General features: G+C 46.5%; 1 protein-coding gene across 5 annotated transcripts in view; it reads right to left on the reverse strand.

Annotated features, from left to right (window-relative positions):
* The window catches only part of Rabgef1 (RAB guanine nucleotide exchange factor 1), a 53,718-nt gene extending 43,785 nt beyond the window's left edge, over positions 1-9,933 (reverse strand). For 2 of the 5 annotated variants that reach the window (XM_041648285.1, XM_041648281.1), the window contains exon 1: positions 9,840-9,933. The gene's annotated coding sequence lies outside the window, so the exon portion shown is untranslated. Of the gene's footprint in view, positions 1-9,431; positions 9,490-9,839 lie in introns of those variants that run through there. The other 3 variants (XM_041648283.1, XM_041648280.1, XM_041648282.1) reach the window with 2 other exon arrangements.
* Positions 9,934-21,160: the final 11,227 nt, after the last annotated feature.

The following is a 21,160-nucleotide window of genomic DNA, read 5'->3' on the forward strand; positions in this document are numbered from 1 at the left end:
AAGCCTGAGACTGGTTGGCAGCTGGCAGGACAAGGACACGGGCAGATTCTCTGCAAACTCTGAGCAGCCTTCTTGACACAAGTGGAAAGTCCCAGTGCATGCACCTGACATTCTGACACAGGCCTCCAAATGGGCCTCAGAAAGGTGCCTGCCGTCCCACTCCCGGGGTAAGGGAACCTACTTCCCACAGCCTCTGACACAGCGTTAGAAAACTTTAATTTTTGCTAGTCAACATGTAACCAATGTTATTGATATTTGTCTTTAAAGATTTTATTTTTAACTAGATGATACATGTGCGGGGGCGGGGGATGTCCACGCACACGTGAGTGCAGGTGCTCAAGAAGGCCACAAAAGGGTATCGGGTCCCAGGGGGCTGGAGCCACAGGTTCTCTGGGATGGCGGTGTGCGCTCTTAACCGCTGAGTCCTCTCCTCAGCACCCTACGTGTTATTGGTATTTGTTACCACCTGTACTTTCTTCAAATAAATTAACCACTGATATTCACTGGTTTTATGTCTCTATCTCTAAATTTTCCCTTTGATTCGCAAGAGCTCTTTTTGAATGATCGTTTAGCCTTTTTTTTTTCTTTTTCTTTTTTTTTTTTTTTTTTGGTTTTTCGAGACAGGGTTTCTCTGTGGTTTTGGAGCCTGTCCTGGAACTAGCTCTTGTAGACCAAGCTGGTCTCAAACTTTTATGTTATGAAGGCACCATCACATAAACACATGGCATTTCAAATCTGTATACAGGTTTTATCAACTTCCCTGCCTGAAGCACTCCTTCTAAAAGCAGTACTTCTTGTATACAACTGACGTCAGGTTTCCATTTCACTGTTACCAAACAAAGTATGTAAACACTGCTCTGTCCAAAGATAATCAATCCCGGGGGACACACAATTTAGAGGGAGCAGAGCCAGTGCAGGCATTCTTCAGGACTTCCAGGCAGCTGTGCTCTGCTCAGCCACATTCTCCTCCCGTGAACAAAGTTAGAGCTCTGGAGCGCCATTTCTAAGGCTCACAGTTATGCAGCTGTGCTAGCCCAGTCAGCACCTCCTCCCTCAATACTCTCCAGAGGAGCAGCCAGCACTCAGATGGGCAATTGCTCGCCAAGTGTGTAAGCAAACAGACTCGGCTCCACCTGAGTAGCAGTACTTTGTGATACATAGAGCATCTCCACCCCAGGAGGGTTGTTTTCAGTCCTATCTGACTCAGTTCTGCTTCAGCCATTTCACCTTTTCTCATATACTTCTAAGTCACAGTGTGAGAATCTGAGTTTATCTAGGTCCTAAGCGATGCTACTGGGAGCCACCTTGGATACCACGGCTATAAAGAAAGCACCACAGGTGTGAGGCCACTCATCTCGGCTCCTGACCCCAGGAGGGGGTGCCTTTTTCTTTTTTTCAATTATTTTTATTTTATCCATATTGGTGTTTTGTTTGCATGTATGTCTATGTACCACGTATGTGCCTGGTGCCCACAGAGGCCACAAGACAACACGCTCTCTGGAACTACAGTTACAGGTGGTTGTGAGTCCAAGTCCTTGAAGATCAACAAGTGCTCGTACAGGTTGAGATGCCCTTTTCTGAGTACGACAGAAACCTGCCAATCTCCAGCTAGGAAATGGAAAGCTAGAAACAGTGTGAACTATTGGTGTTAAAGGCACTATCCCAAATGCACCAAAGAGCTTCTCAAGTACTTCACTAGGAGGGTCCAGATCCCGGAAAACGGGGAACAGTATTATAAAAGGAGGTGACTCCAGCAAAAGGGCAAAACCCAGAATGTGGGGAGCTAGAGAGATGGCTCAGTGGTTAAGAGCATTGCCTGCTCTTCCAAAGGTTCTGAGTTCAATTCCCAGCAACCACATGGTGGCTCACAACCATCTGTAATGAGGTCTAGTGCCCTCTTCTGGCCTGCAGGCATGCATGTAGACAGAATATTGTATACATAAGAAATAAATAAGTAAATATATATAAAAAAGTTATTGGAAGGGTTGAGTGATGGCTTAGTGGAGCCATCCTGATGGCAAGAGCACTACCTGATCTTGCAGAGGACCTGGGTTCTGTTCCCAGCACTCATATGGCAGCTCACAACTGCTTGTAATCCCAACTCCAGAGGATCTTCTGACCTCCTCAGGCACTGCATCCACATACATGCAAGCAAGACACCCATATACACACACAATAAACTTATTTTCTAAAAAAAGAAATTACAGGGGAAATGGAATAAATGTGACGTTAATGTGTGTGTGTGGCTGGGGGTGCAGTGCAGCACCAGCCTAAAAAGTATGAGGTACTGGGTCTGATCCCTAGCACATATATATATGGCTAAAATATGGTATTTCAACGCTGTCTCTGTCACAAAGCATGCTATTTTGTGGGGCAGGTAACAACATAAAGTTTTGCAGAAGAGTCGGTGGTTAACATATGGGTGTGAAAGTAATTTTGCCATCTGAATCTCTTCAATAGTATTAAAGGTGATATAGTCATGACTAGACAATATTTGAACTTCACAAACTACACAATTGCCACATTAGGTTCCAACTGTAGTGGCTAGAAAATGTTTGAAGACTGAAACATAATTAATTTGCTACATAGAAGCTAAGCACATTATCTCAAGACACTAATAATAAAGAACTTTAGCGGGTTTTTCCTGTCTTTCTTTTCTTCCACGGACTGCTGAAGATGAAGGCCAGAGGTCTGTGCACACTATGAACATACAGCATCACTGCACTGCACACCAGACCCTGTGATAGATCTTAGTTAATCTATCTCATTAGCTTTCAGTCCTGTTTCTAGAATTCTCACTTGTTTTATCCTTATTATAGTCAAATCTTCAGTCACTGGTCCAATTCATTCTTCAGGACACATTTAAAAAACAATGTCAAAAGTTGATGGAAAAGCAATTAAGGAGCCACAACATTACACAACTGTATTTAGGCAAGGACGGTCCCATCTACTGTTACTAAGGGTAAATAAGAACAGTCTCCTGGCCACACCAACCATGCTGGCACTCTAGAAATCCTAACTATTATTACTGAAAGAACAAACTGCAGTGACTTACTGGCTATGTACCTAAGATGAGTGGCTATGTTTCCACCTTAAACATAAATCCTACAAGTGGGCTTTTCAAGCTAACAATCTGTGCTGAAGCTGGGATTTCAAAACTTACTTCTAGAAATGAATCCTCACTCTGGTTTTGCTATCCTTTCAGTCAATCTCATGTTCCTGTCAGCCTTTTCTATATAACACACACACACGCACACACACACACACACACACACACACGCACACACGAAGTTCTGACTGCCCAACAACACGAAACAGATCTACTGAAGGTGCTTTCCAGACAGCACAAAAGCAAAGCAAAAGCTGATTTTTACTTCTGAGGGTAGCGTGCAGACTGGATCATGTGAAAACAGACCCTTGATTGAAGGGTAAGATCAAAACTCTTGGATCACATGAGGCCAGAAGTAATTCAGCTAAGACAGGAGAGAGCACACAGCCCTCCCAAAGCACACGGAAATTAAAGGGCAGAGCTGAGGAGTTTCTGATTATCTTTCAAGGTCACTAAACCTTTCTGTTCCTTTCTCAACTGGCTGCTGAGGAGCACAGCCACCTCTGTAGCCTTCAGCCAGAAACTTCAGACTCGGGCCCAAGCATTGGGTACAGAGCTGGTCCTTGATCCCACCTTAACTCTCCACCTACTCCAAATCACTCATCCACTCACTCATCTTGCTTGCTATGTTAGCAATAGCAGGTTGGGCAAGTCTTCACAAGTCATTAAGAATCCTTTCTGGAATAAGATGTGGTACCAGAGATAGGGTCTACTTAAGAAAATTACGGCATAATACAAAGAGAGTGTCCTCCATTAATAAATGTTTCGAGTCCAATCTCTAAAAGCATCTTTAAACTGTGCTCCAAAGTGCCATCTAAACGGGAAGGGGGGGGGGACTGCTCTAGCAAACAGCATGCCTAAAATTAGAAAATTCTATATTCACTGCTATAGAGAAAATATTGTCATTATGTATTTTTAGCTTGAAAACACACAGAAAATAGTAAATGTATCCTAAGCAAAAATACCCCAAATTATGAGACATGTATGGTAAGGTCATATGAAATGCATTACTTTTACACTTAAAAAGGTATATGGTGGCATAGACCTTTAATCCCAGTGAGGCAGAAGCAGGCAGATTACTGTGAGTCTGTTCTACACAGTGAGTTCTAGCACAATCAGTACTACAAAGTGAAGACCTATCTCAAACAAACTAACAAAAAGAATAAAAATAAAATATAAAACCAGCACAATTTTCATATAAAGAACCAATGTTACTTTTTAGGTTACAGAAGTGTAAATTAATATAAATAAATACTTTTATCAGAGAAAAAAAACACAGAGCTACCTGTGTACATGCTAAAATCACAAACTACAAAGACATCCAGATTCCCTGAGACTAGAGTTACAGATGGTTGTGAGCTGCCACGTGGGTGCTAGGATTCAAGCCTGGGTTCTTTCCAAGAGCGGTCAGTGCTCTTAACCACTGGGCCATCTCTCCAGCCCCCACCCCATTTAAAAAATTTAATCCCCACATTTAATTTTAAAATACCCATAAATTTAATTACAATGATTACATTGAATGACAACTCAGCAGACTAGTTTGAAAAGTGATCCATAGACTCTACTTAAGAACCTGGTGTGGTGGCACAGTCCACATGGTAGGGAGTTCCGCGACTGATGGAGGAAGGTCATTGGTTAAGTAATAAAGAAACTGCTTGGCCTCATAGGTTAAAACATCGGTGGGAGGAGTAAACAGAACAGAATGCTGGGAGGAAGAGGAAGTGAGCTCAGAGGCCATGCTCCCCTCTCCCAGGCAGGCACGCAGTGAAGCAAGTCGCCAGGTCAGACATGCTGAATCTTTCCCGGTAAGACCGGTGCTACACAGTTCATTAGAGATGGGTTGATCAGGATATCAGAATTAGCCAGTAAGGGCTAGAGCTAATGGGCCAAGCAGTGTTTAAATGAATACAATTTGTGTGTTGTTATTTCTGGTGTAAAGCTAGCCGGGCTGTGGGAAGAGGCCCGCAGTTCTTACTACATGCAACAGCCAGAGGTACACGGGAAGCCCCTGTCTCCAAAACAAACAAAACACGACTTTACTCAGTTCGCTCATTGCAACACTCCCTAAGGTTAGAGCCCTCAAGGCTCTGGCTATTTTCCTGCTTCAGGTCCTTTAACAATCGCCTCTGTATCATTTGATGCCTCAGGAGAAGGTAAACCAGTGGTAGAGTACTTGCAGAGCAGGTGCTCCAGGCGACCCAATACCCCCTGCCAAGAACACCAGCCAAAGAAGCCCCACCTCAACAGGTAGTGTCCTATGGTTCCTACTCAGGGAACAATGCTTGTCCCTCTGATTGTAATTTAGGAGTCTGTTACATCTAATTAACTGATCATAATCACAATCATCGGCTGCCCTGGAGAACAAAAGTCTGTAAAGTATGTTACAGAAATAAGGAAAAAGCACTCTCCTTTACCATTGAAGTTATACTTCCCACTCCAGTGGGAAGAGCTTCATTAAAAACAGAAATCTTGCTGGGCGGTGGTGGATCTCGTCTTTAACCCCAGCACTCAGGAAGCAGTGGCAGGCAGATCTCTGTGAGTGAGTTCCAGAACAGGGACCAAAGCTACAGAGAAACACTGTCTTGATAAAACAAAACAACAAAAACCAAACCCAGAAATCTCTGAAAACAGACATGATGCTGGAGAGATAGCTCAGGGGTTAAGAGAAAGTACTGCTCTTGCAGAGGACCCAAGGTTAATTCCCAGCAACCTCCAACTCTGGTCTCTAAGCGCACATTGTGTGCACATACTCACACCCACACACAAATACACACATACACATAACTGAAAAAAATAAATGCAGCCATCAGAGTCTCCAGCATGCCAGGCAAGTGCCCCACCACTGAGTGATAATGCAGGTCTTCTTTTGCTATTCTGACAGTCTCACTAAGCTGCCAGGCTGTCCTGCTCAGGGAATCTTCTACACAGCCTCTTCTTACAGCGTTTTAGGAACTTTATTCAAATATTAGAAAATACCAGTTAAGCCAGGCATGGTGGCACATACCTTTAATTCCAGCACCTGGAAGGCAGAGGCAGGCAGATCTCTATAAGTTCAAGGCCAGCCTGGTCTACAGAGTGAGTTCCAGAACAGCCAGGGCTACAAAGAAACCCTGTCTCAAAAAACAAAACAAAACAACAAAAAACACTGTCTCAAAAAAAAAAACTAAATAAAAAAACCCAAAAAACAAAAACAAATTAGTCAGTGTGATAAAAGTCAATTTTCCTGTACATACTACTTCTCAGTGTTGCCTGCTAAAGGTGATCACAGGTTAAGATTCACAAACCATTCCATTTCCATAAAACTCTCCTTTTTAGCGTTGTAACTGTATTATTAGACTAAGAAAGCCATTTAGCAGCATTTCTACTGACACGCAAGTGTTGTCTGCACAGATAACCTCTACTAGAGATGCTTATCTCATGGCCAATAAAAATGAGTGCCAGGATTTAACTGCACACAGTCGAGATTTAAAATTCTATAGTATCTAGCCAAAGACTGGAAGAAGTTCATGGAGTGTTCTCATGCAGTCAGCAAGTACTTATTGGAACCAATAAATGTCCACTATAAATTGAGAGTGGAGAGATAAAAGTAGATTTCCCGTTATTGGATATTTATAATGGAGCCAATCTTAGTAAATGAGTACACAATTCAACCCAAATACTTAATGACCAGAAAAGACAGCTATGCAAAACAGTACCTAACCCAGCACTACATTGGACACAATCATCTTCAACCACACAGCAACAGCCTTTGTATGAGAGCTGCTGCTTAAAGTTTATCTTTAACTGCAGGATGACCTTGCTTCATGCCCTCCCTGGCCCTGTCACCAGCACAGAAAAGCTCCAACTGGCATCTCCGCCCTGCATATCCCTTCAACACCCACTCCATATAGTTGGGTGGCCTCTTCTCCTAGTCCCTGCTCCCCCAACACTTATACATTCACCTGCTTCCAAAATTCCTGCTCCAGATTGTTGGTCTGAATTGTTACAAATTCTTCAAGACACTAGGGAGGTATTCCCTGATCCCTTCTTCCACCTTCCACACTTGACAAGGCTGACTTGTGTTTTAATCCTCAGTGCTCCATGATAAAATTATACTGAAATATTTTTGCTACTTTTGTTTCTTTGTAGTGCTAGGGATCAAACCCTGGACCATGCTGCAAACTAGGCAAACACTCTACACTTTCAAGTACTTTTACTGTTCACCTTTGTATTTTTTTTTTTTTGCTTTTGTTTTATGATTTTCGAGACAGGGTTTCTCTGTAGCTTTAGAGCCTGTCCTGAAACTAGTTCTTGTAGACCAGGCTGGCCTCGAACTCACAGAGATCAGCCTGCCTCTGCCTCCTGAGTGCTGGGATTAAAGGCATGCACCACCACTGCCCAGTGATTTTTTAGAAAATGTTTTAATTTTCATGTGTGAGTATTTGCTTGCAGACATGCATGTGCACCATGTGTGTGCCAGGTGCCCTTGGAGACCAGAGAAGGATCTGGAGTTACAGACAGTTGTGAACCACCATGTGGGTGCAGGGAACCAGACCTGCAAGAGCAGCCAGATCTCTTAACCACTGGGTCAACTCTCTAATCTAATTTTTTTTAAGCAAATAAAAATTCAAATCCTGACTACATTTAACTGTTTGATTAAGAATCAGTAAATTGCCAGGAGGTAGTGGAGCACCTTAATTTCCAGAACTGAGGGCAGAGGCAGGCAGATCTCTGTGAATTTGAGGCCAGTCTGGTCTACAGAGCAAGATCAGGACAGTAAAGGCTACAAAGAAACCCGGTCTTGAAAAACAAATCAGTAAATCTTGGAGACTCTCTTGAGATGTCCACCCCCGTGCCCTGCAGGTGTACTGTCCTTTTAAGTGTCTCTCCCTCTCCTTAACACCTGTGCCTAAATCTATAATAAAATTGTTTCTTAATAAATTCCGACTTCATTTTGTCAAAAACAAAAAGCAGGGCTGGGGAAACAGCTAAATCTACAAAGCACTTGCCACACAAGCATGAGAACCCCAGTTCAGATCCTCAGGACCCACTTAAAAAAAAAGTGTGCTTTGTCGGTAACCCCGGCACTTGCAGGCAGGGACTGGGAGATCCTGTAGCTTTCCCGCCTGCTATGGGTCTAGCCAAACCCAGTTACAGGTTCACTGACTCAAAAACCAAGGTTAGTAAGAAACTAAAGAAGATATGCAACATTAGCCTCTGGCCCCATATTCACACACCATGAACACACATACCAAAAGAAAAGGACAGCAGGCACTGCCCCACACCTGCAATCCTAGCACTTGAGAGGTGCAGGCAGGAGGATTGCGCTAAGTTCTGAGTCTTGCCTGGTCTACATATGGAATTCCAGGCCATCCAGGACTGCATTATAAGACTCTGCCTCTCTCCAAAAATAAATAAATAAGCAAATAAATACACAACCTAGATAGACAGACAGACAGACAGAAAAGCCCCCAACAGTTCTTCCTAAAGACTGAAAGGAAACTGGTTAAACTGGTCCTATCAAGCACGTGCGTTTAAACCTTAAAGTCATAAGTAACAAGTGTCTTCTCTCTCTTTTTTCTTTTGGTTTTTCGAAACAGGGTTTCTCTGTAGCTTTGGGGTCCGTCCTGGAACTAGCTCTTGTAGACCAGGCTGGCCTCGAACTCACAGAGATCCGCCTGCCGCTGCCTCCCTCCTGAGTCCTGGGATTAAAGCCGTGTGCCTCCACCGCCGGGCTATACCAAGCTTCTTGACAAGCCGATTTTATTTGATACTCTTTTTTTCTTTTAACTGCGACTGGAGGGCGGGGGTGGAATTTCACTGGGTAACTTAGGCTGGGCTCAAACTAAGTGGCCCTTGCTGAAGTTGATGTCGAACTCCCGAGGCTGTTCTGCCTCAATTCCCAAATACTGAGAAAACTGAAGTGGGTGACTAATTGGGTCTTTCTTTTAAAAGTAGTTTTAGGTTTGTAGGTTAAAAGGTCCAACTGTTAACTTCCAGGTAGGGCGGGGCGGGGGGCGGATTTCTTAACACAAAACCAGGTGATGCTGTAAATGCTGTAAACTTCTGCTGCCCAACCGTCCCATCTAAACTCCACAGGCTGACGGAGCCTACCGTATCCAGCCCCACATTTCCCAACCACAGAGATTGGTCATCAGCTCTGAGACACAGCCAGCTGCCAGTGACCTAGTCTCCAAGGCGCTTCCCTCTTTGGAGTGAACTTCCGCGAGGGGATGGAGGAACATCCCCTCGGCTCTTCTCTTAAACAGTTAGGCACCAGGGGCTGCCTTAATTCATTTTTTTTTTCCCCATAAGAGGCTCTTGCTATGTGGTGGGGACTGACCTCAAAATCGCGGCACTCCCCTTGCCTCAGCTTCAGGACTTCTCATTCAGAGACACACATAACCTCGGCCACTACCACCTAGTAGAAGTATTCAAAACCCCGCGCCACAGCAGCCTGCACCGTCCCCGAGAACCCACGCGGGGTCCGAATGTGACCCTCCCGGCCGCAACCCCAGTTCCGAACTCGACGGGACGAGAGCGGCGGTAGACGACGGAGAACCGCGTCCTCCCGTGAGCCCGAGTCCCGCCGAGCTGGGACGAACTCGGCCAAGGCGGAGAGGCCGAGCGCTGAGCTCCGGCGGCCTGGCCCTCCGAACCCGCCCTCCCGCCTAAGTGGCGGACCCGAGTGACCCGGGGTCAGCGCGCGGCCGGACGCCGCCGCCGCCACCCCGCTCCGAGGGTAACGCACCTCCGTAGCCCCCGTCCCTCCGAACCTGGTCCGCGGCTCCGCCGGCGTCCAACAGCCGCTCCCAGCGCCGCTCCAGTCAGTCGGCTCCCTGACCCGCCCCTGCCCCCGCACGCCCCGCCCCCGGCACCACCGGCACGCGCGCGTTGCGTACGTGTTGCGTCACTTCCGCGACGCTTCGGATTTCCGGGGTCTGGATGTTGCAGCCGGAAAGGATTATTGGTGACCAGAAAGGCTGTGGAGACCACGCTTGGGTTCTTAGCCCAGCGAGTGTCCGCCACTCGCGAGAAGTCGCTGTTTCCCCTGTCATTACTTACTCCGTGCTTTCATCTTCTGCTTGCACTAGCCTGAGGGCGACAGGAAGCCCTGAGGACAGTCGTAGCGAGGAATGGGACCTCCGAGTCTAAGAGGAACCCGTAGTCCAGGAGACGTGTCCCGGATCGTAACGAAGGCGGCCGCCAAGAAGATGAGGAGTTAGCAGGGACTAGGTATTCAGGGAAGAGATCGGGGGAGAGATAACGCGGGGCTGCCGGACCGGAAAGATAGATAACAATCCCACTCCACAGTTGAGACGCAACGTCTCCGCCTTCGTTATCTCCCCGGGCCAAGAACCCTCCGGATGGAGGAGATAAGTAATAGAAAAGGGGAGGAAAGAATAGAGAAAGAAAGTAAAGAAGATGAGAACCCTTGAGCCCTACAAATGATCAACCCGGAACTATTAGACAATCTTCCAGCTCTGGAAAAACCACCCTTCCCGACTGGCTGAATGCTTTTTTCTGTCTCACTTAATGTTTGTCATCTCTTCTGAGTCTTTGTTGTTGTTTCTGGGCACTCAGTTCTTGCTCACCTCGAGGAAGAACAAGGGCAGCTGGGCAGGTGGCCCACAGAACTGACACTCCCGGTTTGCCTTCACAAATCTCAGGACTTTAAATGGAAGGGAATTAATCTAAGAGCAACCAGGCTGTAATGCCAGCACTAGGGTGGTGGAGACAGGATCAAGAGTTCTCATCCCGGGTTTCTTGGCCTGGGCGACTCAGACCCTCTCTGGGAATTAAAAAGCCAGATGTGGTGACGTATTACTCTAATGTCAAGTAACCCTGTATTCCCCCCACCTCCAAAAAAAAAAGGAAAGGAAAGCTGTGGGTATACCTTCCTAGCCAGAGCACATGTGGATGATGCAGGAGTTTTGTGTGCTATTGATGGCCCAGTTGTACTTGACACAAGGACCTTAGGGTACCAGACATGATCAAATTAGCCTGGGAAAATGGCTCCAAGCCAGATGGGTTGTTTTGTTTTGTTTTTGTTTAGTTTTTCCAGACAGTGTTTCTCTGTGTCACAGCCCTAGCTGTCCTGGAACTCGCTCTTGTAGACCAGGCTGGCCTCCAACTCACAGAGATCTGCCTGCCTCTGTCTCCCGAATGCTGGGATTAAAGGCGAGCGCCACCACCTCCCGGTTTCCAAGCTGGATGTTTAAGGTTTATGAAGATTAAAGACACAGGCACTTGCAGGAGTGAGATGAAGGCAAGTTTTATTAAAGAGGATGACAAGTAAGATAGCCAAAAAGATGGCTCAGTGAGGAAAGACTGGCCGTGCAGGCTTGGCAACCTGAATCCAAATCCTGGAACCATCATAAGGATGGAAGGAAAGAACCACTCACAAAGTATATCACATGCATCCACACACAGAATCATGATTTCTAAAAGTTTAAAAGAGGCAAAGTGAGGGAGACTCCCTATTTACTCCCTATTTACTAGAGCAGAAAAATATCACAGCATCAGCAAAGCAGGGCAGGATTGTTAGCAGCCATCCTACAATTTAGTCTGCTGTAATTGGCTGCATTAGAGGGGGGGATCTAGGCAGTGGTTGTGCACACCTTTAGTCCCAGCACACAGGAGGCAGATACAGGAGGATCTCTGTGAGTTTGAGGCCAAGCTGGTCAAGACAGCCAGGGCTACACAGGGAAACACTGTCTTGAAAAACCAAAGGGGGGAGAGTAATAATGACTAGCATTATATATTGTATATCCATCAGGCCAGCTGACACTGACCTGGCTTCATCGGGTCCCTTGGCTATCTCATACCTGACTTCAAACTTCCTTGTTTCTCATCCCTAGTGTTCGTGGCTTCCTTGCTTAAACTAATCTCTCTGTTTCTCTCTCTTTCTCTTGCTCGCTCGCTCTCCCTTTCCTTCCTTCTCCCCTCCTCCCCCCACACTTGTCTTGTTTGTTTTTTGAGTCAGTTTCTCTGTGTAGACCAGGCTGGCCTTGAATTCATCAAGATCCACCTGCTTTGCCTCCCAAATGCTGGGATTATAGGCGTGCGCTACCACCACCCGGCTGGTGCTTGAACTCTTAACAGTCTTTTAAACCTTAGCTCCATTTCACTACAAAATGTGTGAGCAACTTGCAGTTATCACCACAAGCCCTTTTCCTTCCCTACCTTTTATAGAAGACTAGCTCCTGCCTGCAGAGGACATAGGTTCAAGCCTCAGAAAAGAAAGAAAGAAAAAAAAAAGATCTGAGTATAACTGAGACCTAAGAGTTAAATAAGTTAGCCAGTGCTATACAGCATTAATAGTGGGGGCACAAACAGAACCTAGTCTGAATTCCCGTTTCAGGAATGTCAGAGGCAACAGAGCAGCGTTGTCTGCCTTGGAGTGTGTTCTAAAAAGCTACACTTGGGTTAAAGATCCTGTAGACTGATTTTGGAGAGTTGGAATGTTGTAGATCATATCTCAGACCGACTGTCCTTGGCTTGCTCAACAGCCTTTTATGACCCGCTCTATCTCTGGCTCCTTCTGACCGTAGGGTAAAATCTTTGGAATGTATTCGCACATTCCAATCATAGCTTCCACCAGTCCCAAAGCTGGAAATGTCAACAGATATTTAGGAGCCAGAAGCCTAAAGCAGAGATTTCCCTCACTTTGCTCTAACTCCCTATCCGGTGTCCCCACCAGTGTGTTTGGCATTCATATATGACTTACTATGAAAAGTTCACATATAATGATGGTGCGTGCCTATAATCCCAATACATGGGAGGCTGAGGCAGGAAGATTAGGAGTTCAAGTTCATCATCAGCTACGTGGTGAGTCTGAGGCCAGTCTTCTCTACATAGCTTTAAAAAAAAAAAAAGTTAATATAACCACCACCATGGTGGATAAATACATCATCTGGGACAATCTGAAGGCGCTCGAAGGGCCGTAGTCACTCATATTTGACTGCAAACACACCCCTTTCCTGTGGAGTGATGGCTGTTCTGTGTCCATAGGCTCGGTACAAGATGCTATGTGTAGCGCATCCGAGTGCAGTCACCAAACGCCAACCTGAGCTGCAGTCCCTGGTTTCAGGCTAATCATTTATCTCACCGTTTACCTAGTGGGGGTTCCTGGACTCCCCACTCAGGTTTTCCTTAAGTGCCTATTGTTCAACAGATTATAGAACAAAGGTCCCCCTGGTGAGGAGTTCACTTCTAAGGAACAGGGACAAGGAGATGGCTGACTTGGTAAACACACTCTACCAAGCCGGATGACCTGAGCTCAAACCCTGAGACCCAGATGGTAGGAAAGAACTGGTTCCTGCAAGTTGTCCTCTGCCCTCAGTGTGTGGCGTGGCATGCACACATGCAAGTACAAACATGTGCTCACACAGAAATGTAATGTCTATAAAAGAAAAAACAGGCATGGTAGTAAACACCTTTCATCTAGCTAAGCACTCGGGAGAAAGAAGCAGGAGGATTTCTCCAAGTTTGAAGCCAGGCTGGTCTACCCGGATATTTCCAGGACAGCCAGAGAAATGGCGAGACCCTGTCTCAAATTAAATAAATTTTATTTTAAAATTAAAAATGAGTCAGGCATGGCTGCACACGCTTGTAGTCCCAGCAGTTGGGAGGCAGATGCAGTATCTATATGTTCAAGGCCAGCCTGGTCTACAGAGAGAGTTGCAGAACAGCCAGAGCTAAACAGAGAAACCCTGTCTCAAAATGTAAAATAAGAAAAGAAATACTGTTAAATTCTAGGTGGTGGAGCCAAAAAGAAATTTACATTCACTGGTGATGTGTGAGGGAAATGATGCAGGGAAGGGGAAGTAACGCAATGGAGAAATTGGCATCTGGGGCTCGCGTCATAGCCCAAGCTGGTAACACTCAGTGGCTGAAGCAGGAGAATTGTGAGTTGGAGTCCAGCCTTGACTGCAAAACAAGACTCTGTAGGAAGGAAGGGTGGGCGGGCAAGTGGACAAGACCAAGGTCAGCATGGGAAGGAACTAGCTGGAGCATGGACCCTGGAAGCTCTGACTCATTGAGGCCATTAGTGGAACAATCTACCCTCGTGTCTTATCGCTCCTCTGCCAATTCTGATGTTGCTCATTGATTTAAAGGGGAAATTATCACACTGAGCACTTTTTGCTCCAGTCACAAATGGAAACCTGCTACTAAGTTACTATTTCGTGTCTTCGTTATAGTACTGGCTTAGTCCCAAAATTGTTATTATTATTATTATTATTATTTTGATTTTCGAGACAGGGTTTCTCTGTGGCTTTGGAGCCTGTCCTGGAACTAGCTCTGTAGACCAGGCTGGTCTCGAACTCACAGAGATCCGTCTGCCTCTGTCTCCCGAGTGTTGGGATTAAAGGCGTGCGCCACCATCGCCTGGCCTGTCCCAAAATTATTAATCTGGATGGTGTTCATAAACTTTCCTTGCCCTGTCAATTTTTTTTAATTTAATTTGTATGTTTATGGGGTTTTGCCAGCATGTGGCTGTGTACCACATGCATGTAGTGCCTCCAGAGGCCAGAAGAGGGCACCAGATTCTCTGGAATTTGGGTTACAGAAGGTTGTGAGCTGTCCTGTGGGTTCTAGGATTTAAGCCAGCGTCCTCTGGAAGAACAGCCAGTGGTCTTAACCACTGAGTCACCTCTCCAGCCCCCTGCCCCAGCTTGTCATTGGCGATTACAATGTCTGAAGCTCCACATGGTCATGTTTCATCTTACACTGGTGTCCACTGGCCTCCTTTGTCTCCAAATTTGTCTTGGTCTGAAACACAAGCTGGGTAGGAGGGAAGGGGATAGAGAATTATCTTGGAAAGAAAGGCCTGTGGAGTTGGTTTCATGACTTTTCTGGGAAGGCATGGACAAATGTCTCTTCCCCACAGATGGACACAGAAAGCAGACCAAGGACACCGTGCCACCTAAGCCTGCCTTACTGACCCCTGTGTTTAATTAGCACTCCCTCCATAAGAACAGCATGGACAATTTATGGACAGCCACGACACTGAAGAGCAGACCTCACAGCACACCCTCAGCACTTTTTTTTTTGAGACAGCATCTGATACCCAGACTGACCCCAAGTTCATTATGCAGCAGAGGTTGACTATGAACTTCTGATCCTCCTGCCTCCACCTCTCTTGTGTTGGGACTCCAGGCATGGATGGGCCACCACACCTGGCTTGAGGCCTGTCCTGACTGTGGTTGACATATTGTAGTCAGTACAATGCACTATTTCTTCCAAAGCCAGAATTCAGGGTCTTGGAAATTAAGGGGACAGAATGCAGAGTGTGGGCCACTAAAGGTTTGCTTCTTGTCCCCATGACACCAAAGTTGGTTTTTTACTATTTTGGATTTGGCCTGATCTCTATTTCTCAGTGCCTAACTAGCAGCCCCTGCTCCTATCCTGAGATCACCCTTTAAGGCACACAGCTGTGGAGAGGGACACTGGCCCTCACAGGCCAGCTCAGTTAGGTCTGCAGGAATTCTGCCAGTCTTCTCTCCTGCACACACATTACTCCAGGGGTTTGACGTGGACCTCAGACCAGCAGAGCTCAAGTGTAGATGATGGGTTCTCAGGTTTCCCTGGTGGTCTTACCTGGTCTGCTCTCAGAACATCAACTCCTGCTTCCTGTCTCCTCGGAATCGCCACAAGCTTCTGCTCGAAGTCGAGGCTTCCCTAGCCCTTCCTTCCGCTCACCCTTCAGACTGCATTTGTACCATGCCAGCTCTGTCTCTCAGTGCTGTGATGGGGGGACACAGTGGAGAGGCGCACAAGTGTCGGTTTTAGGGTTCTATTATGTTTGTAAGAGGTGATGATAAGAGAGAGGAAGTCTCCAGATTCAGGTGAGGAATACCATTTGCTAGGCAAGGCACGGAGTTGGGAATCGGCCTGAGGCTGTGCTGTATCGTGTCTACAGCTTGGCTGGATCACTGAGTGAAAGTGGAACCATATGGAGATAGACTGCTCAAGAGCAGAGGTCACAGGGTTCTTGGGGGTGAGCTAGAGAAACTCAAACTGATTCCAAAACCTTTGGGAGGACCATGGCTGAAAAGGTAGGCCAGTGATTAAGAGCATTTTGTTGTTCTTGCTGAAGACCTGGGTTCAGTTCCCAGCACCCAGAGGATCCCGCACCTTCTGGTCTTCCTGGGAACGGCATGTGTGTATTTATGTGCACTGCCTGGCATCTGTGGTGGGCAGAAGAGGGTGTCAGGTCCTCTGAAACAGGAGTTATAGACAGTTGTTGGCCTTCATGTGGGCGCTGGGAACGGAACACCCTCTTCTGGCTTCTGGAGGTCTGAGGTATACATGCAGTACATAGATGGACGTGTAGGCAAAACTCGTCTGCATAGAAACATTTTTAAAAGAGGAAAATAAAAGCCAGGTGGTGGCGGCGCACACCTTTAATCCCAGCACCCAGGAGGCAGAGGCAGGTGGATCTCTGAGTTTGAGGCCAGCCTGATCTATAGAATGAGTTTCGGGACATTGAGGGCTATACAGAGAAACCCTGTCTTGAAACAACCCCCCTCAAAAAAAAAAAAAAAACAACAAAAAAACCCCACCTGGAATCAGGCATGATGGTGCACATGTGTGATTCCAGCATGCAGGGGTTGGGGAGTAGAGGCAGGAGAAGCGCTGCAAGTTTAAGGCTAGCCTGATCTATATAGAGTTCAGTCCTAGCTAAACTATATAGTGTGGCAGAGAGGAGTAAAGAGCACCCACATAGACATGACAGTAGTAATATTCAAAGCTGAGGAAAGCAGCCTAGACAAGATTATAAAGCAGGGTCAGTCAACACAGAAATGTGATAGTTATCAACGGGTTGTCTCTCAGCAGCAAATTCACCTTTCATTGCCTTTTCTAGAAGAGGGCAATAGAAACAGAAATGGGAGACCTTTCGATTTTTATAAAAGGGATATTCCTCTTTGTCGGTAGTGGGCGCTGGTGAGCCACGGAAGAGTTCAGGCATTTATTTGCCTTCGTGGAAATGCATGGTCCAGCAACAGCACCATTAGCCAGCACGCTTCTCCCGTGGTTTTATCTGAAGTGCGCCCCCCCCCCCCCCCCCCCGAAGCAAGCACCCAGGGACTTCTCTGTCACTCTGTAAGACATGGCCGTGACTTCTCCAACAAGAACTCAGTTTGGAGGGAGAAAGGAATTTTTCCTTTGACCTCTAACCCAACTCTAGGTAAGGCTTAAACTTCGTTACAGTCCTGACCCCTAAGGATAGGCCTTGACATTTTATATGACTGGGCATACGGGTATGTGAAATAGGTACACAAGTCAAACACTTTCTGAAAATAAATCATTAAAGAATTTATTTTAGGGTAATCCTTTGGTGCAGATATACAATTTTATCATCATTTATAAAAGACAAAGGCAAATTTGCCTTCTAGTAAGATGAACAAAGAACTAAATCTTAGCTGAATATTCGATGCTGCAAGACAGAGCATCTCCAGTGGCATTTCAGAGCTAACTGATTTTGTATAATCCTCAGTGCTGAGAACGCTGCTTCACATGCATGCATAGCACAGAATGGAGGGATGCACAGGTTCATTTAAGAAATTGTAGCAGGGCCAGTGAGAGGGTCCTCCTGAGAACCCCAACATGCTGACAGTCTTCAGGCTGCCCCTGACCCCACGTGCTGAGGTGCAAGTGTGCCCGCACCCAGTGAATGAAGTCAAAGCAAAACACAACGGCATTGGGGTCTGAATGCGTGTGGTGGCACATGCCTGCAATCCCAGCTACTTGTGAGGCTAGCCTAGGCTACATGAAAGGCCTCACAAAAAGAGAAGTTTGAGGTAGGGAGAAGGCTGCGGCTGCGACACGGAAGCCACGTGTTCTGTCCCCAGCACTGTATAAACTAGGAAGGTGGTTCATGTCTGTAATCCAGAAAGGAAGCAGAGGTGGGAGATTAGGAGGTTTGCTTTTCTTTTTCTTTCTTTCTTTTTTTTTTTTTTTTGGAGGGGGCTATGTCCTTTTTTTTCTTTTTTTTTTTTGGTTTTTCGAGACAGGGTTTCTCTGTGGCTTTGGAGCCTGTCCTGGAACTAGCTCTGTAGACCAGGCTGGTCTCGAACTCACAGAGATCCGTCTGCCTCTGCCTCCCGAGTGCTGGGATTAAAGGCATGCGCCACCATCGCCCGGCGCTATGTCCTTTTTTTGATACAGGGTTTCTCTGTGTAACAGTCCTGGCTATCCTAGAACTCGCTCTGTAGACCAGGCTGGCCTCGAAGTCACAGAGATCCACCTGCCTTTTAAAGGTGTGCACCACCACCGCCCACAAAAGAATAGGAGTTACTGATCATCCTTGGCTACCCAGTGAGCTTCAGCCCTGCCTGGGATACATGAGACCCTGTCTAAAAACAAATTAATGGTGAGGTATGATGGCTCATAACTGTAATTCCAGCCTTCAGAAGACTGAAGCAGGAGGATCGCCATGAGTTCCAAGCCAGTCAGGGAATGTGAACCTGTATCAACAAAAATAAATATAAAATAGAGGAAGGTGTAGTGAGACTTACTTGCCTGGAATATGGAAGCAGGAATATCCGGAGCTCGAAGTCACCCTTGGCTATACAGCATGTCTGAGGCCAGGCAAGGCTATGGGAGGGAAGCTCAAAACTAAAACAAAACCCGAACTCAAAATCAAATCACAGGCTCTAACACAGCAGGAGACTCCTCCAAGTCATGCTCTGTGGAAGGGGGAATCATATCGTGGAAGGCAGAACACTCTAGAAAATTTGCATGGAATCTCCTTCCAGTTTCCACCCTCGAGGCATGGAGTATTTCTGGATGGTTCTGAGTCTTTCACACAGTTGGCTGGATTTTCCTTCGGCACACAAATGCCCTGTTTCCATTTGGTGGCAGGTGGGAGAAGATTTTTAATGATACGCCGTGGACCTTAGGTGTCTGTTAGTGACGGCTGGAGGCAGGCCTGGTCCCTGGCCGGGTATTGGCATGCAGTCACAATCCCACTGTCTCTATTAACCGTAAGCGATGAAAGGAGACAGAGACAGAGACCCACACTGGAGCACAGGACTGAAATCTCAAGGTCCAAATCAGGAGCAGAAGGAGAGAGAGCACGAGCAAGGAACTCAGGACCATGAGGGGTGCACCCACACACTGAGACAATGGGGATGTTCTATCGGGAACTCACCAAGACCAGCTGGCCTGGGTCTGGAAAAGCCTGGGATAAAACAGGACTCTCTGAACATAGCGGACAGTGTGGACTACTGAGAACTCAAGAACAATGGCAATGGGTTTTTGATCCTACTGCACGTACTGGCTTTGTGGGAGCCTAGGCAGTTTGGATGCTCAACTTACTAGACCTGGATGGAGGTGGGGATTCCTTGGACTTCCCACAGGACAGGGAACCCTGATTGCTTTTCGGGCTGAGTGGGGGGGGGGGACTTAATTGGGGGAGGGGGAGGGAAATGGGAGGCGGTGGCGGGGAAGAGACAGAAATCTTTAATAAATAAATAAATTAATTAAAAAAAACAATCCCACTGTCTCTAGAGGCTGGAGCAATAAGAGTGTTCGATTCCACGGGTTCAAAGCTAGCTGGGAGACATGAGACCCTGTCTCCAACTTGGCACTACTGAGCGGTAAAGGAGCCTTTCAAAGGTAGGGCCTACCAAGGGGCATTAGGTTCTCAGCCTTCCTAACCCTGTAACCCTGTAATGCAGTTCCTCAAGGTGTGGTAGGCCTCCCCACCCCAAACCATAAAATTATTTTTGTTGCAACTTCATAACTGTAATTTTGCTACTGTTATGACTCGTAATGTGTTAGGAATCGTGTTTTGTACTGTTATGAATTGTATTTGTGTTTTCCTCTGGTCTTGGGCAATCCCTGTGAAAGGGTCATTTATCCTCAAAGGGGTTGAGAACCGCTGTTTGAGATCCCTCAAGACAGATTCTAGGGCCCTGATCTCTTCTCCTTCCCAACCATGTTGTGAATGGCTTTACTCCACCACAGGCTCAAAATCAACCTTTTCTATAAATTATCTCTGGTAGTTTTTATATTTTATTCATTCATTCATTCATTCATCCATCCATTTGAGTGTGGACATGTGAAGTGTGTGTGAATACAGGGGCCCAAAGAGGCCAGTACCCAAGATCAGATCCCCTGAAGCTAGGGTCACAGGTGGTTGTGATCTGCCCGACATCTGTGCTGGGACCCAAACTAAGGTCCTCTGGGAGAGCACGATGCGCTCCATCCCTGGTAGTTTTTGCAGAACACGAAGTTGATACAGGTGGATCCCAAGATCTTTGGATGCTTTTTCTGAACAACTGTGTTCCGGCAGAAATCCTTGCCATTCAGTCATTAAGCCACCCCAAGCCAAAGGCTACTCTGGCTGTGATTTTATGTTGGGGAGTGTGAGATTTTGGAAGAGGAAGTACAGTTCTGGCTACTGGATCGAGTGGGTAACCCCAATGTATGAATTCTACAGTAGCACTGTCTTCACTGAAGGCAGAAATGAAGCATGTTAGCCTCCAGAGAGTAAGAGTCCCCCAAAGTGACTGGGGGAGAAGCAGCTGCTCAGGTTAACAACCTTCATCCGCTTCCTTCTCACACATGGGCTTTGATTCGAGGTCACATGAGAGGAAGGTGGCACGTGTCTGTCATTCCAGCACTTAGAAGGCAGAGGCAGGGGGATTGTTGCAAGTGTGAGGTTGGCCTGGGCTCCACAGGAAGCTCCTTTCTCAAACAAAACACCTATCAAGCAGGGATATAGAGAAGGGAAATAGGAAGAAGGAAAAGGAGGGAGGTGGGGAGAACGAGCGAAAGAACATGACAGGCTACAAAGAAGTGAAGGGGTCCTGCTGTAAATAAGACAAACCAAAAATGAGAGATGGCTCAGTGGTTAAGAGCATTGCCTGCTCTTCCAAAGGTCCTGAGTTCAATTCCCGACAACCACATGGTGGCTCACAACCATCTGTAAAGAGGTCTGATGCCCTCTTCTGGCCTGCAGACATGCACACAGACAGAATATTGTATACATAATAAATAAATATTAAAAAAAAAACCAAAAATGAACTGGTAAGTAAATTCAGTCAAGATGCCTTCACT

This window comes from Microtus oregoni, unplaced genomic scaffold, assembly GCF_018167655.1.
Source record: "Microtus oregoni isolate MIOR12 unplaced genomic scaffold, Mior012 000003F_ref0000135, whole genome shotgun sequence".
NCBI lineage: Eukaryota > Metazoa > Chordata > Mammalia > Rodentia > Cricetidae > Microtus > Microtus oregoni.